Raw genomic sequence first — 12,611 nt, forward strand, 5'->3', positions numbered from 1 at the left:
ACATTGTTTCATGTTTATGCTGAACTCTGCTTCCTATAGATGCCAGTTATAAGACTGAACTTGGAGCCAGGCAAGAACTGTACTTACAAGTAGTTTTTGTTGTTGATGGACTTACTGTGTACATTGAATGTTAGAGTTATTTTCTTTTATTCCGTGTGGATGATTTTGGCTCTTACTATTGAATGAATCCCCAGAGGGTTGAAATAAATTAAACTTTGAGATGGGTTGTTTGGCTTTCAAGCGAAAGCTCATGCTAAAATAAATTTGTTAGTCTTTAAGGTGCCACAAGTACTCCTTTTTTTTTTTTTTTTTTTTTTTTGAGATTAGGATGAGTGTTTTACCCACCTCCTGACCATCTCTCAGACTGGCATACAGCAATTCTCAGAATTAATATGCTTGGATATTTTCTAAGAGAGATCAAAGCCAGGGGCCTAATCCCGTGCCTGTTCACTTGATGATTGGGTCCTACTGCTATGACATTTCTAGAGGTACAATCTGAGTAATAAAACAATAAAGTGACCTGATCAAGATCACATAATTAACAGATTTAAAAAATTAACCATAACCGGGTGGTTCAGACAGTCTGTTCACAGGAAGTTAACAAATAATCACAGTACAATAAGGCAGCATTAGGCACTCCGATCCAAATTCAGGGGTATTGTGAGTGATTTAAAATTAACTCTTTTTGTTCAAAATAATTTCAGGTGGTTGAGCATTTATAAACTTTACATTTTAATGGGGATATTATCTTATGCTTATCCCTTTTAAATTTAGGTGTATTTAATGAGCTTGCAGAATGGACATATGGCTGAATATCCCAGTGATGGTCTGCTAGCCAATACGTATGTTGTTTTAGGTCTAGTGAACCTTTTGGTATCATATCACCTTACAGAAGGTCCTTCATGGTGTAAAGAGAAAAAGGTATATAGATTAAAGATTATTTATGTGACAGCTGATAGTGGTAAGAGCATAGTTTATTACAATGAAACTCAACTATGTGTAATAGCAGATGTATAGCCTAACCCATGGGCAATAAAAACATGACAGATTTCACTAGTAGTTCGCTGGTCCAGTGGGGTAGTTCGAGGATATTGTGGGTATCATGTTTGGATGGGTGTCTCAGCCCAGTCCATTTCTAACTGTAATCTATGATCACTTAAAACAGCTGTGATGTATGCTGAATAACAAGAATGGGAAGCTAAGTAATATGTATTTGGCAATGGAGCAGTTAACTGTCCCATGCCATTTCTCTGGAGTGGAGTCTATTTTATGTTAAGGGATATGGTCAGCAATACATTTTGGTCATTTGAAAAATGGCACACATAGCAAGTGAGGGGTGGGGAGAAAGGACAAAGAACTTCCCTTGTGTTCATACAGCGGGGAAAACTCCTTGCTGTCCTTCTCATCTGATAAGAGCAAGTACTGTGCTTTTTATGTACGTCACTTCTTTTTCTTGTGGCTTAGGAACATGCTGAGTCAAATAATTGCACTCTCTCTAGAATTACATCACTAGTCAGGGACAGGGGGAACTGCCAGACAATGGAATTCTGAAAAACCTCAGATCCATGGCTGATGAGAGTTGTCTTCTTCTTTCCTCTTGATGACTGTCACTTAATATCCAAATTTTAAATGAGTTAGACCCAGAAGGCCCAGTTCCCCCACCCACATTTTCCTTTACATTATAACTGAAAAGGCTTTTCCTATAGCTTAGTCATTGCTGGGTTAGATACGGTTCAACCAGTTACAACTGCAAATGTACAGAGTTGCTTTCAAAGAATTCTGTGGCATTTCATCTATACCACAAGGGGTTGGGGAAGAAGTGAGGAGAGGGTACTGTGTTTTAAAGTGGGAGCCTGAGGCAAAAGAACTACTGTGTAACAAAGAGACCAAGAAAACAATGGTCTTTAAAATATTGAACAGTTGCAAAAATTCAGTCTACTATTTTCTTACTGCCACTTTATCTTTTGTTTTTGTCACTGTGGGTTTTGGCGGTTTTTTTTTCTTTTTGTTTTTGTTTTTAACTTTGAAAAGAAAGCCCAAAAGAAAATGTAAAAATAAGGAAAACCAAGTTCCTAATTTGGAATGATATTAAATATAAAATGTAGAATAAATGTAAGTAGGAAATGTGATGATATAAGTATTGAGAAATTAACATAGTACATCCAGCAATGCAAAACTATACAGACTAAAGGAATAGTAGTCTTGTGTTTTGGCATTGGATTAGGATGTAGGCAATCAGGGTTCAATTCTCCGTTCTGCCACAGGCCTCCTATGTAAGCTTGGACAAGTTGTGATCATTCTCTGCCTCAGTTCCCCCAATCTGTAAAACAGATTACTTTATATCCCTGCCTCGTAGGGCTATGTGTGGGGAAAATTCATTATCTGCAGGAGATGCTAAGGTACTACAATGCTGGAGGACATATAAGAACCTAGATAAATTCCAACTGTAGCTGTTTTGAAAACAGACACACTAAGGTCTCTATTCAGGACAAATTAGGTTCTCAAGAATTAAGCTTCACAGTGTCCCTAGAAATGCATGTACATGCCAAAGCATACAGTTTTTAATTTCCTAGAGGCAACAATTATGGCAACTTGAAAAATATTCTGGTCTTTATCAAGCCTTTTATTAACAATGTGGTGCCAGGAGTCTGTGATTCAACTGAATGTAAATGGAGTCTGAAAAAAATAACAGGTTCTTTCCTACCTCTCTGCATTATGTGGGGCAGGAACATCTACCATGCTCCTAAGGTCTGTCTGTTTTCCTCAGGAGGAGAGAGCAGCAGAGGCAGCAGGAGCCATAACACAGGATTGCAGGTGTTCCCATGGCATCGCCAACTGTCTATTCTGTAGTCTTATTTTTTTCTATAGGGAAGGGGGTTTTACTATTTGGACAAAGGAGAAGAAATATTACTGGGGTAGGGATAACTAGGGAACTTCTGGTTGAAACAGCTCAAAGTGGGACTGTTAGTGGGAAGTGTGGGGGCCAGAAAAAACAGGAGAAAACTAATCTAAAACCACTTTTTTCCAGTGGACCCCATGCCAGGTGTGCACGTCAGAACCTCCACCTTCTCACTCCTTTTCCCTCACTGTTTGTTGCTCTCTTGTGTCACGTATAATTACTGTATATTTTCACACACACACAGGCTTGGTCTACACTTCAGAGTTAGGTCGACATAAGGCTGCTTATGTTGACCCAACTATGTCAGTGACTATGCTACAGCCTTGCTCCCACTGATGTAAGTGCCCTACTACACTGATGTAATAACTCCACCTCCATGAGAGGCATAGGGCTTATGTCAGTGTAGAGTGATGCAGTATCTGCATAGATGCTGCATTTCTTACGTCGGATGTTGGCTGTCTCGTCAATTTCACAGCTCCACGGGGGGGAAAGTTTTTCAGTTTTTATGGTTTGAATTGTTTCCCTCTCCTTTCCCTTGTTTTCTTTCTTCCCCCTCCCCATTCCCCATGCTGTTTGCCTCACTGAAAGAAGGAAGGAAGTGTTGGGGGAGGGGAAATCAGGGTTTTTCCTGTTGAATTCTCACTCTTCTCTTTTTTACTTTTTTCCCCTACTTTTCCCATTGAAAAATCAAAATGTTTCCCACTAAAAATTTAGTTTTAGCCAAATCCCCCATCTCCTCCCCCCCCTTCTTTTATTTTAGGTGTGGGAGTGCTCTACCTAGGAGCTCCTGCCCACACTTCACATGTAAAATTCATCAGTTAACTCTCAAACTAGGATTGCGAATTAAGACTCAACACTGTGCCCTAATATTCAGGCTTAAGTTTAAATAAGAATGAACCAGCAGCACATGTTGTGTTGGAAATTGTTTGGTGTGTGTGGTCACTTACATGGAAGTGGTTTGACAGCCAATGGAATGTTGAGTCCAAAGATTCTTTAGAATTTTCAGAAATGCCCTGGTTGCAAAGGGGTGCTGATGCTGCTGATGTTGAGGTGTGATTTAGCCATGCTGTGCCTCTCACTGTAGCATTCGAATGCTGCCAATGGCTTGGATGGAGGCCAGTGTCAGAATTACTACCACCCCACTTCATGCTTGCCGTGTACTCTTTATTTGCCAGTCCCCCCAGTTTGTACAGCATGAGCACTTTGTGTGTGTACTACAATGGGAAACAATTGTAATGTGGGAGCTTCATGTCCACAGCCATCATGGTGTATGGAAGCCTATTGTTCCTCCTCTGCATAAAGTCTATTATCTCTTTACTTCAGTCCACATAAGCTCTTCCTCTTCAGCTCCTTCATTTACAGTCACCATTTCAGCATCTTCATCCGTTTCAGGATCTGACAAGAAATCTCTCTGCAATCATTGGTAGTATCCTTGGTGTAGATCTGCATTCCAGCTGCCCACTTCCTAATCTCTGTTTAATCACAGGTATGGTTTTAATAAAGTAAAGCCAGTGGGCCATATTTATTGGTATAGCCTGCTTTCCACCACACTGCTGATGCAAAGAATTTATAGAAGTTTTACTAGTGAATTAAGCAAGGTTTATGGCTGCGTTGCCTCACCATATTGGCACAAAGAACCCAGAGTGTACTGGTGAATCTGGTCCAACATCTGGGCAGTCAGTCTCCAAGGTTTGCAAGTGGAACTGCCTGTCTGCAGGGTTCCCAATGCTGAGGAAGCTATGCATGCTCTGGTCTTGTCTCTTCTCCATCTGAAAAACCAACTGAAAAATTACCTCAACTGCCCCGCTTAATCCAGAAAAGACTTGACCAATCCAGGATCAAGGCAAAATACAATGCAACTTCCACCATGAGATTTACCCAAATGCATCAGGCTCAGGTGGGAAAAACTCCCAAGCAGCAGCCTAGAAAAAATTCTACACTGTGTGGGAACTAATACTGAAACACTACTCGTGCATGGAAGCAGTTCAAACTTGAAGCAAGGCTTTTCTTTAATACAGTAAGTCAGACAATTCACACAGCTAAGTTGCAGGTCCTGAAGTTGAAAAAGATTTAGATTTGTACCCACTCAACTTTCACAGTCAGGTTTCATTGCAACATAGACAATTAAGGCATGGTCTCTAAAGCCTACTAAAGTCAGACTCCTACTGATTTCAGTCGGCTTTAAGGCTGGCCCTTTGTGGGCATAAAAAAGTTCTAACAAACCACATGAACACAGGCTGAACTTGTACCAACACTGATTGTGGGAACTTTTGCATTGAGTTAAACATTCTCTCTCTTACCATATTTGAAAATAAATATCTTACACTTGCACTGATGAACATCATTTAAGTTTACCTAATAATCTGTTGTTCTCCATTGCAGTTAGGCTTTAGATACAATGCCACTAAACTTTAATGCCAAAAATAGGCAATGTAAAAATAATAGTAATATGACCTCAGTCCCTGGAAAAATCATGGAGCAGGTCCTCAAGGAATCCATTTTGAAGCACTTAGAGGAGAGGAAGGTGATCAGGAACAGTGAATGTGGATTGACCAAGGGCAAGTCATGCCCGACCAACCTGAATGCCTTCTATGGTAAGATAACTGGCTCTGTGGATATGGGGAAAACAGTGGACCTGATATAACTTGACTTTAGCAAAGCTTTTGTTACAGTCTCCCATAGTATTCTTGCCAGCAAGTTTAAAAAGTATGGATTGGATTAATGGACTATAAGGTGGACAGAAAGCTGGCTAGATCGTTGGGCTCAGTGGGTAATGATCAATGGCTCGATGTCTAGTTGGCAGCCGGTATCAAGTGGAGTGCCCCAGGGGTCAGCCCTGGGGCCGGTTTTATTCAACATTCTCATGAACTGGATGATGGGATGGATGCACCCTAAGCAAGTTTGCAGATGACACTAAGCTTGGGGGGGGGGGAGATGTGGATACGCTGGAGGATAGGGATAGGGTCCAGAGTGACCTAGACAAATTAGAGGATTGGGTGAAAAGAAATCTGATGAGGTTTAGCAAAGACAAGTCCAGAGTCCTGCACTTAGGATGGAAGAATCCCATGCACTGCTACAGGCTTGGGACCGACTGGCTAAGCAGCAGTACTGCAGAAAAGGACCTGGGGATTTCAGTGGATGAGAAGCTGGATATGAGTCAACAGTGTGCCCTTGTTGCCAAGAACGCTAATGGCATATTGAGCTGCATTAGTAGGAGCATTGCCAGCAGATCGAGAGAAGTGATTATTCACCTCTATTCGGCACTGGTGAGGCCATATCTGGAGTATTGCATCCAGATTTTGGCCCCCAACTACCGAAAGGATGTGGACAAATTTGAGAGAGTCCAGCAAAGGGCAACAAATATTATTGGGGGCTGGCACACATGATTTACAAGGAGAAGCTGAGGGAACTGGGCTTATTTAGTCTGCAGAAGAGAAGAGTGAGGGGGGATATCATAGCAGCCTTCAACTACCTGAAGCAAAGTTCCAAAGAGGATGGAGCTAGTCTGTTCTCCGTGATGGCAGATGACAGAACAAGAAGCAATGGCTTCAAGTTGCTAGGGGGGAGGTCTAGGTTGGATATTAGGAAAAACTATTTCACTAGGAGGGTGGTGAAGCACTGGAATAGGTTACCTAAGGAGGTGGTGGAATCTCCATCCTTAGAGATTTTTAAGGCCCGGCTTGACAAAGCCCTGGCTGGGATGATTTAGTTGGGGTTGGTCCTGCTTTGAGCAGGGGGTTGGACTAGATGACCTCCTGAGGTCTCTTCCAACTCTAATCTTCTATGATTCTATGCCATATGTAAAAAGGAGCTCCCTCTGCAAGTAAAAACATTGTTTTATAGCACGGTCTACATAATTCTGAACTTGCCTAGATCACAATCCTTTTAATTTATTTTGTGTTATCTTTAGTAAGAGCAGACCTTGTGAAGATGTCATATGAACATAAAGACACATGGACACGTCCCAATTTTGTGATGAATGTTTGGTTTGTGTCCAGCTTGATTATCCTAGTATTTATCTGTTTAGCAGAGGTGTGCAGTATGACTTTATATTTTGTTTATATTTGGTTTCTTGTCAATAAGGAAGAACACAGCTGCAGCAATTAGTAGTAATAGTAGCTTACATTTATAAAATATTTTTTACCCCAAGAGCTCAGAGTATGCTACAAATTTTGGGCCCAATATGCACATGCATAACTATTCACAAGAATAGTTCCACTGAAGTTAATGGGCCTACTCCCATGTGCATTTGCAGGACTGAGCATTGGTAGATAAGCTAGATACCATGGGCATCTTCAAAATTCTCACTACTTTTCTTTCATTTCGTCATCCTCCACCTCTGTATGCATCCACACCTTCTCTCCTAGCTGTTCACTTTGTCTCCTTTTCAACCACTTGTTTTGCACCTAATTTTATGCCACTCTTTAGGGTTTGTCTACACTTGAAAGTGAATTCAGATTAAAGGAGGGTATTAATTTAAAGCACAATGCTATTTCTGAACAACTCCATGTGTAGATGCAATTATTTCAGAACAAGAATGCCTTATTCCCGTTTAGTCCACCTCTAAAGTGAATTAAACTAAACTGATTTAAGGCCACTTTAATTCTCAGTACAGTTTTTAAGTACTAACCCACTTTAAAAGTTAATTCAGATTAATTTTGCTGAGTGTCCCTGTATAGACAAGTCCTAAGTCTTGGAACAGCCTCATGCTTCCTGGATGACATGTAGCTTTCGCCTTTCTCTCTACACATCTGTTAAAATTTACTTATTTCATGAAGCAGTGTCATATTGATCTCTTCATCAATAATATCTTTGAACTTTCTCATTCTTGAACTGTGTTCCCATACAGTATATTTGTCAGGTTATAACCTTTATAGTGCAAGAACCAAGTTTTACTGTGTGTTCCGTAAAATATCAAACACTTAGTACTTTAGTAATAACTTTTACCACCATTAAAGTGCAGCCACCTCTGAAGTGTAATATAACATTTTAGGATAGGACGTGAAGAACACTATAACACTTCTATGGGAAACTTTATGGAAACAGAATATAATTGTGGAAACTGGAATTTGACCAGTCCCCAAATAATGGGATTGGGACTGATGGGAAGATAATTGATAGAGAGGAGCCCCTCCTTCCTCCATACTGGATGGATTACTTGCTCATGGACTATTGTACTTGGGGTATTTTCATTGTTTTGGAGATCTTCAGCCCTTCTCATGAAGTAGACCTGTCATCATTCAAGCTACCCTGAACAACATACTATCTACCTGCTACCTAAGAGTTCTCTTAGAATAACACACACATACTGAAAACTCCATTCAGAGTTAGTATGATCAGCAAAGAATCCTGTGGCACCTTATAGACTAACAGACGTTTTGCAGCATGAGCTTTCGTGGGTGAATACCCACTTCTTCGGATGCAAGTATTCACCCACGAAAGCTCATGCTGCAAAATGTCTGTTAGTCTATAAGGTGCCACAGGATTCTTTGCTGCTTCTACAGAACCAGACTAACACGGCTACCCCTCTGATACTAGTCAGTATGATGTATGTTGTAAAGAGTAATGACCATATACTGGAATGCAACTCAATGTGCTGTAAAGTAAGAACACAACAAGAAATCTGGTTTAAATACAGTTGGTAGAAGAAATGTTCTTATTGGACTAAGGCATGTATGGTGAAGAGAGTGGGTCAGAATTACAAGAGGGTCGCCTTTGTTTTATTCACTGACAGAAAGAATCGAAAGAAACTACATTTACAAGAAAATGACTTTTATGTTAAAAACCCGAAGCCAAGAAATAAATACCATGAAATTTTAGTTTCAATAGTGACAGGCAATCCTTATATAGGGCCTGATCCAGTGTCCATTGACATCTGGAAATCTTTCCATTGACTTTAATGGGTTTTGGCCAAAGATCATAGTCCCTACTGCTTTTTTACAAATACATTATAGATTATTTAAAATTAAAACTATTTTTAAAAATCTAATTTACTTTTTGACTATTATGCTTTTTGCATGATTAATTAACTTCACTTTTAGTCCTAGTTGGAATCACTTTCTTGTTCACATGCATTAGCACGGTGATGCTGTCTTTAGATTGTAAACACTGGAGGTTAAATTAAAAAAAACCCTTTATATTGGAATTTTAAAAACCATGGCAACATTTCTATTTGTCCTGGGTTTTATAAAATCTCTGGCTTAATTTTCTTCTCATACTGGTGTAAATCAGGAGTGACTTAGTGCTAATGGTATTTAACTGCAAATGAGAGCAGAATCAGGCCCCTAACTTTTTACTAAACTTAAATTTGGGGCCAAATTTGACCTGATACAATTTCTTTAAGGAAGAAGGTACAGAAATGCCATAACTCAGAGGCCTATCTCCCCATTATACTTGAAATTTTACTGGGATAACTTTGTTGGTTACAGGTGTGATTATTATTTTTTTTAACTGATGTAGTTATACTAGCAAAAGCCCTAGTGTGGACACAGTTATACCAGTAAAACGATGCCTTATACCAGTAGAGTTATTCCATGTCCCATATAGGAGTGGCTGTATAGGAATAATGCACCTTTATACCAATAACTTCACTCACACTATGGGGGTTGTACCGCTTGCCTATACTGGTATAGTTAAAGTGGCACAAATTATATGTGTATTCAAGCCCTGTTTCTTTGCTTTGGGCAATTAAGGTAACATCCTGAAGGCGGTTAAAGGACATCCAAATGTACCCTCCTTTATATGACAAATCCTGTGTGGCATCCCTGGAAAATGGCTTCTTTTTAAGATCTTCTGCACTGATCCTTTTAAGATGTGTGCACATATATATTTTAAAAAAAATTAAAAAGCTATACAGGGTAGTTGCTTTGCATAATGAGGTTTTCTTTTTTTCACAGATCAGCGTTTTAAGCGAACCTTGGAAAAACGATTGTGTGATCAGACACCGCACTGCAAGCAAGAACGCCCATTTGGTAATGGTAGTTGTGGACAAAAAGCTGAATGCTGTGGTTTCAGTGACTTATCGAGACCTTGTGGTTTCTGTGTAGGAGGGCTGTACAAGCTGGACACATTTGACATCCTTATTTCTGAGCTGTGAAATCTGTACATCTAACTTATGAAAATTACTTCTGCTTTTATTTTATTCTTTTATTTAATGAAGTCAACGCCATATTTTCCTTGCATTCAGTGGAAACAAAAACAATGGAAATGTTTTAGGGTATGCTATGAACCTGCTTTGACCTCCAAAAAGAAAAGGATGAATATGTTCATTTCTATGATTAACAGTCAAGATGCTTTACTTACAGAAGTAAGCTTAAATAAAATACTGTAACTATGTGATTGGAGAGAAGGGAGCATTTCTCTGACGTGGAGCTAGAGGATTAATTACTATGCCATGTCAGTATCATGTTTTTAATCCTTAATTTTCTACTGTTTGTAGAATAGTAACATAGAACCATGTAAATATCTGTAGTTCTTTTAGAGGACTAAATCTGGTTCTTCATACCAAAAATGGATTACTTGGGGATGGGGAGGTCTGAATAGTCTTCCCATGCTGTGGAGCCGTAGAGAAGTCACTCCTGCACCATTGTTCTGCTAGTAATAGATCCACTGGCGTCAGCCTGTCTCTTCCCCCAGGCCACTCCTCCTCTAGCTGCTATGTAGATACATACCCGGAGCCCTCCAGAGAGCTGAGATTTGTAGAATGCAGAGCATTTGGGCCTGTGTGGGTTCAGCAAATCCTGTCTCCCCTCATTGTCCTACATAGCAGAACCCCACCAATTGCACCACACCTGGGGCCTTCTGCAGGGGCAAGATCAGTGCCCATGCAGCCAATACATCATACTCCAAAACGAAGCAGTAGAAGTGTCAAATCCTATGCATATGAAAGAGACCGCTCAAAGATTCCAAACTGACCCACAATCTTTCTTGGGTATGTCTACACTACAAATGCTACAGCAACACAGTACAGCTATGCTGCTATACTGTAGACACTAGAGTGAGGGAAGTGGTTTTTCCTGTTCTTTAGTAAATACACCTGCCTTTTGAGAAGGCTGATGGAAGAATTCTTCTGTTGATGTAGCTGCATCAACTGTGGTGGTTAGGTTGACCTAACTACATTGCACAGGCTGTGAAATTTTTCACAGCCCTGAATGACATAGCTCGGTCGACCTAAGTTCTAGGTGTAGACCAGACCCTGGCAAAATAGAAGAGGAACTAGTACTTCTGTGCAAAACATCCACTCACCCCATCTGTGGCAGAAAAATCCATCTGAAAGCATTAAAGACAATAGAACCCTCTTGCATGCATTTTGTGTTAACAAAGACTTAGAGTGTGATTATCACTTGAACAATCATTTTGGAAAAGATGGCCATGAGATGCTGATTTTACTAACTCTGATTTTTGTATCAAACATATGCCTTCGCAAGTAAAAAGATCAGACATGTTGATTTTTAACTACAAATTTGCTCAATGATCTCTGTTTCAGACACGTTCCTTTTCAGGTAAAAAAATGTGTTTGCTAAGTGCCAAGCTTGCAAAATCTCTCTTGGATCTGAAAATCAAGGGGGTGATACTGCTTAATCAACACAACCTGAATAAAGAGAGTCACGTAATAGTGGTAAGCAGTTTTGGTATATGGTTGGAAAATAGTAAACTTGCTGTATTAAAATATCCATGTGTCAGGGACATTTTTCTTGTGCTACTAACCAAGTACTTGTAATAAACATCTCTAAGTGAGAAACTACATTTCCTATGGAGACAATGAGTTTGTCAATGGTCCAACTTGTGGAAAAATCATCTGAGACACTAAGGGATATACAGAGACGACCAGCCAATCCCAGTCTTACTGAAGTCAGTGAGGTCTTTGAGAAGTTAAGGCTTTAAATGTAATCACTATATACAAATGCCTATGGGCAATGCAGGAGACAAAGTGAAAATCCAAACTTTTCAATATGCTGAACTACTCTGTAAACAGGTTCAGTGTCACAAGATTCTCTCTATCTAGTCCAAATGCTCATCATTTCACATCTTGAATACTACACCGTACCAGTCTCCAGCCTGGACAAATGCACTCTTGCCCCGTTCATCTCCATGCAAAGTGCTGCTATAATGATCACTTTCCTGGCTCATTGCTTTGATGAGATCACCCCTCTCCTTGCATCCCTCTACTGGCTCTCTCTTTTCCATCAGATCAAACACAAACTGCTAGTCTTCACTTTTAAGATTTGTGACCAGGCTGGTCAACTCCCAGGTGCCCCCTCATGGCCTTGGGTAACAGTACAAGCAGCCTGCCTCAGTTTCCAGTCTTGAAGTTTTATCTGAACATGCCACCCAGGCTTTTTGTGGTCAAGAATACCTGTCCTTGGGGCCTGGGTTTATTAATATAGAAATAAACTTCACATAAAACACAAAGTCCCAAAACAAAGTCTATCCAAAACTAAGTTTGCTCTTCCTCCTCTCAGCCTTCCTGGCTGGTGTCTTTCCTGTTTTTGCAGGTCCCTGCCAGTCCTAATTCCCAGGGGGACACTGCTAGAAGCTGCTCACTTCTAGTTCTGATCCCTGACTATTCTCCTTTTCACTGGAACCTTCTGCTGCTCTTTATAGGGCAAGCAACTGATCTCTCCCAGGTGTGGCTCCTTAGTAATCAGGGTTGGCTGGCCATAGGCCTTCCAGCCCTTAGGGGCAAGTTGCCCTGCTACAAGACCCTTCAATA

At 40.3% G+C, this 12,611-nt stretch overlaps 1 protein-coding gene across 4 annotated transcripts in view; it reads left to right on the forward strand.

Annotated features, from left to right (window-relative positions):
- ADAD1 (adenosine deaminase domain containing 1) overlaps positions 1-11,561 on the forward strand; it is a 165,492-nt gene extending 153,931 nt beyond the window's left edge. For 2 of the 4 annotated variants that reach the window (XR_006579670.1, XR_006579669.1), the window contains one exon: positions 9,796-11,560. The gene's annotated coding sequence lies outside the window, so the exon portion shown is untranslated. Of the gene's footprint in view, positions 1-9,795 lie in introns of all 4 variants that reach the window. The other 2 variants (XR_006579672.1, XR_006579674.1) reach the window with 2 other exon arrangements.
- Positions 11,562-12,611: the final 1,050 nt, after the last annotated feature.

Source organism: Mauremys mutica, chromosome 5, assembly GCF_020497125.1.
Source record: "Mauremys mutica isolate MM-2020 ecotype Southern chromosome 5, ASM2049712v1, whole genome shotgun sequence".
Taxonomy (NCBI): Eukaryota; Metazoa; Chordata; order Testudines; family Geoemydidae; genus Mauremys; species Mauremys mutica.